Consider the following 5,434-nt stretch of genomic DNA (forward strand, 5'->3'; position numbering starts at 1 on the left):
CATTACCATTTACTCACAGATGAACAGGGGATTTATTTTTTAAAATGACAGAAACGAGAATCTGTTTGATAGTCTTAACACTGTTAACTGTTGCCAAACACACTTTTCCAAATTTGTTCCAACAGTCCTGTAAGCCAACTTTCTGTATATTTATAAATGTGATAAATGCATGAGAACATCTGTTATTAGTATATTGCATTATTTATTATGATCCTAGTTGATGGCCTAAATAAATATTTTGTTCTTAAAAAAAATAAATAAATAAAAAAGCAATAGTTTCCTGTTATCTGTAGCAACATTTCCCAAACTGGAAGAAGAGTAGCTCTAAAATTTAAGATTTTTTTTTAAGATATCCCTGTCCACAAACAGTAAAGAAATACTGCGTTAAACAAAGTTAAGCAGGCTTCACACTAGCAAAATCTGGAAGTCTTCTAATAACACAGGACTACATATTTCCCTACCACAATGAACTAGGGTAGAAAGGAGGCTCACTTGGGCTATAAGGACAAAGGCAAAACCAATCCTAAGACATGAAGGATTCTGCAGAATCTGATCCTTCCTAGTTGTCAACATCACCCACCATTCATTAATGGCTATCATTCACCCCTTATAAAACTTACATCTCATTTGCAAAGAACACAATTTTTAGCTCCTCAAAGAGTCCTACTATCTCCTGACTATATTCCTTCATGTATTCTTCCAGCCAAAAATGCCCTTCTCTACTTGTCTGATCGAAGACCTCCTACTCCTCCTTCTAGAGTCTAGACTTTGACTGTCTCACCTCTGAGCAAAGGACTCTCCAATCTTTGCCCCCATATCTGCATGTCTCAGAGCACTTGTCCAAAGATACTGAACTTACAGACTAAAAATCTAAAGGTTGGGAACCAGGTCAACACTTAGTAGTGTGACAAATGAATGAGACAGGGCAGGCCTAGGGTAAGGACAATGTAGAACCCTCCTCCTCTTTCTGAGTAAAACTGTATAATGAAGTTAAGTTTTGTCTTTGGCATCTCATCTCTATTTCCCTCTTCCAGCTCTCCTACTCCTCTCTTTCCCAGGTCCCTTAGTGAGCTCATATAAGCCTATATAACGCTACCACAGCAATGTGCTCTTTAGATAAACTACTTCTTTTTCTTAAACATTTATCAAACAGTAAGGCTGAGCAATGGGACAGAGAGAGGAACAGGGAGAAAGAGTAGAGGAGGGCTAAGAACAGAAAAGACTTCGGAGAACTGTAACTTAATCTAAGATCTGAAGGATGTGAAGTTCATCGAGCAAACAAGCAAAAGATGGTATTAGGAAAAAAATATAAGGATGGAATCCAGGGAGAAGAATTACCATATGCAAACATACTAAGGTGACAGATCTTAGAAAATACCAGAAATATAAGTCACTTAAACTGGCTGAAGGACAAGTCCATGGAGTGGTGGTGAAGGTGGCTGGATCTTACACAGTGATAGCACAGTCTGAATCCTGAACCTGACAACTTGAAAAATACACCAGCAGCTTGTGGTGGTGTGTGGTGGTTAAGGTGCAAGATCCCACATGGCCAACTATGTTTTTCAAGTCCTGGACCCAACAGTAGCTTGAAAAACATGCATGCCCACAACCCTGGGAGGTGAATAGAGGAGAAGAGACTGTGATATGGCTATTCTCCCACGGGAATGATTTCTCTCTCTGTCTGGTGAGCATTTGCACCCTATAGCAAAAAAAAATAAATAAATAAAAAGAAAACTGCTTGGCTTAAGAAATTGAGACATATTCTAGAGATGGGTGAAAAATTTTCAGTGTACAAGGAATTGGTAACTCATGCTTACAAAAATCAATTGGGGGACCAGCAGTTAGCGTAAAGGCTATGTTGCTGAACTCCCATGTAATCGACCACAGTTCAAGTCCCAGACCGGGTGGCTTAAACCTGCATTGGGTGCGTGTGCATACATGCCCAAGATCCCGAGAGGAGAATGGAGGAGAAGGGACTGTGGCATGGCCATCTGCCTTGGGGGTGATTTTTCACTTTCTGTCTGTTTCTGTCTTTCTGGCGAACACATGTGCCCTATAGCAAAAACAAAACAAAACAAAAAACTCTCAAAAAAAACAATCAATTGGGTGCTGCCTGAGGCAGACGGGGGCACACACCATGGGGCCTGGGCGAGCTGGGCTGCCGTGAGACTGAGGCAGCCCTGTGTGGCTGGAAGGATGATGGAGCAAGAAGTCAAGCCCAGAGGGCAGCCCTGATCATTCTAACCAAGACCCAGCTACTTTTGCTGCTAGCAGCCACCTTCCCATCTGGACTAGTGTATTCAAGTGCCAAAGGCCTGGGCCTTGCAGTGGAATGGTCACCAAAGTCCAGGGTAACTGGCTGCCACACCTTATGAAGGCAACTGGAGCACTGGCATAAACCCCCTCACCCCCAGAACTGTAAGCACAAAAGGCTCTGCATGGTGAGGAGCAGCTATCAGCCTGGAGGCAAGTGGCAATTGTGTAATACCAATGTCTATGTCTAGTGATGGTGCTGGAGGCACCTCAGATTCCAGCTTCAGAACAGTAGACCCTGGTTAGACCAACACCACTGCTTCTGAAGGTATTAAAGTCTATTGGTGCACAAAAGCCAAGAAAAAGGTTATATATTATCTTGGCCAGTATATGACTAAATGATTATATAATGAGAAGCAACATTTTGTATATTGTTCCAAATCACCTTCTAGGAAATTTGTTTGTAGTGAAAGAGCACAGGACAAAATAGATAATGATTTAAAGAAACTTGGAAGTAGTCAATAAGTGAGAATCTTCAGACTCAGGCTGATCTGTGAATGAGAACAAGTGTCACCTTGAAGGTGGGAGAGAACAAAAGGACCCTGTGCAAGAGGTGCAGGCAGAGAAACTCTCACCTTCAAATTCATTTCTAGACCATCTAACTCACCTAGGAGAACAATCAGTGAGACAGGGAAAATTTAGAGAAGTTATCTGGTGAACAAGAAAACGCCATAGATCTGGTGGTATTTCCTCTCCTCTAATGAAAGCCTGGCTTTGTGTGTAGTAAGGGAGTTGTGTTGCAAAAGCAGCAGCAGTGAATCTAGAGAGACTTACTCAGAACCAGATCTAGAAGCTGATGTAAGTGAACATTCAGGAGACTGGTTGGATCAGGATTCAGTTTCAGATTAATGTAGTGTAGAATGTGAAGCTGAATCTCTCGATTCAGAAGATTGTAGCCTTAGTGAAGGACAAGAACTCTCAGGTGAAGGTGATGAGGTCCATCGAGTTACTGTGTATCAGGCAGGGGAGAGTGATACAGATTCATTTGAGGACAACCCTGAGATTTCCTTAGCTGACTACTGGAAGTGTACTTCATGCAATGAGATGAATCCTCCCCTTCCACCACATCACAATGCATGTCGCACTCTTCGTGAGAATTGGCTTCCTGAAGATAAAGAGAAGGATAATGGGGAAATCTCTGAAAAAGCCAAACCAGAAAACCCAACAGGAACAGAAGAGTTTGATGTTCCTGCCTATAAAAAAAACAGCAGTAAATGATTTCAGTCACATGTGGAAGAAAATGATGATAACATTCAAGTAGTTGAGTTTCAACCCATGAAGTACCAACAGTGTTCCAACATTCCCAACTTTATTACTCAGTCTTTTAATTACGCTAAATTCTTTGGTATGATCTTAGGGAAATAGCAGATCTTCATAAACATCTCATTAATTTCCTTTCTCCATTATTCACACTGTGTTGTCACATTATATATGATTTTTTTTTTAATTTGCTATAGGACATATGAGCTAGCCAGAAATAGAGGGGCAAAGAGACAGAACATGAGAAAGCTCCCCTAGGGAGGATAATCACACCAGAATCCCTTCTTCTCCATTCTCCTCTCAAGATTTGGGGTACAGGGAACCAGCAGTTAGCGTAATGGCTATGTCGCTGGACTTCCACGTAGTCAACCGCGGTTCGTGTCCCGGACCTGGTGGCTTAAAACTCACGCCGGGCGCGTGTGCGTGCGTGCCCAAGATCCCGAGAGGAGAATGGAGGAGAAGGGATTGCGGCGTGGCCACCCCCCCTGGGGGGTGATTTCTCGCTTTCTGTCTCTATGTCTCTCTCTGTCTGTCTGGCGAGCGCACGCGCCCTACAGTGAAAATCTCTCCAAAAAAAAAAAAGATTTGGGGTACACACACATACACAACTGCCTTGTTTTTCTTTTCTTTTTTTTCTTTATTTTTTTTGAGAGAGATTTTTGCTACAGGGCATATGCACTCACCAGAGACAGTGAGACAGAAAGCGAGAAATCATCCCCCAGGGAGGGCTGGAGACACCACAATCTTGTCTCCTCCATTATCCTCTTGGGATTTGGGGCACACACCCCTGGCATGAGTTTTAAGCCTCTGGGTCCAGGACTCAAACCTCAGTCAACTATGTGGTAGCACAGTCACATAACCATTACATCATCTGCTGGTTCCCGTGACTGTCTTATTTTTCAAGTTACCAGGTCCAGAACTCGAGCCGAGCAGTTGGCCATGAGGGATCCAGCTGCTTTAACACCACAGGGTAGCCCACATCATATATGCACTTAAACCGATTCAACTTCCTATTCTGAGGGAAAAACATGGGGAGAAAAATCATTTAAATAATAATAGTAGGATACTTGCCTTTACATCCATGCTCCAGAATGAGCATAAACTGGAGAAAACAATCGGTTCATCAATCTAAAGTCCTATTCACTAGTCAAAAGTATAGCTGCTTAGGATTCCACTCACTGAAAAAATTAACTTTTGGAAAGCTAGTGGGAAAACTGACCATTGAAACTGAAAGCTAGCATCTCAAGTTTCCAAACTGATGCTTAAGGACTTCTTTTTTCTTTCTTTTTTTGTTAAACTGCCAGAGGGCATGTGAGTTCACCAGAGAGACTGAGAAACACAGAAAGGGAGAAAGTACACCATCAGGGGATATAGTCACACCACGATCCCTTCTCCATTTCTCCATGCTGTTAGAATTTTGAGCATGTACCTGCACCCTGCATGTTTTACAAGCAGCCAGGGCCAGCATTTGAACTCCAGTCAACCAAGTGGGATCTGGCTCCCTTAACCACTGGTCTGCAAGGCCAGCCCTACGAGACTTTCAGAAGGGTAATTTTGATTACACAAAATGTTTACTTTAAGTGAGAATTTAGGCAAAGTTCTCACACAAAAAAAAGTGATTCAGGTCATCAGATGTTGTAATGGTTAGACTACAACACTAGGCCAACCACAGATTGAGTCCTGGACCTGGCAGCTTGAAACTCATGCTGGGTACAGTGCATGTGTGCTCAAAATTCTGAGAACAAAATAAAGGGGAGAGTGATTTCTGGTTTTCTGTCCCTCTGGAGAGCACACACACTCTAAAGCAAAAATTTTGCTAAAAAAAAAAAAAAAAAAAATTTTTTTTACTTACCTCTTTACT

The 5,434-nt window shown here is 42.2% G+C and overlaps 1 protein-coding gene and 1 pseudogene across 5 annotated transcripts in view; one reads left to right on the forward strand and one right to left on the reverse strand.

Moving 5' to 3' along the window:
- ATP13A3 (ATPase 13A3) overlaps positions 1-5,434 on the reverse strand; it is a 102,383-nt gene that overhangs the window by 87,604 nt on the left and 9,345 nt on the right. The window lies entirely within an intron of this gene.
- LOC102476785 (E3 ubiquitin-protein ligase Mdm2-like) overlaps positions 2,507-5,434 on the forward strand; it is a 13,033-nt pseudogene continuing 10,105 nt past the window's right edge.

The sequence above is a fragment of the Tupaia chinensis genome, unplaced genomic scaffold, assembly GCF_000334495.1.
Source record: "Tupaia chinensis unplaced genomic scaffold, TupChi_1.0 Scaffold149658_1, whole genome shotgun sequence".
In the NCBI taxonomy this organism is placed as follows: Eukaryota; Metazoa; Chordata; class Mammalia; order Scandentia; family Tupaiidae; genus Tupaia; species Tupaia belangeri.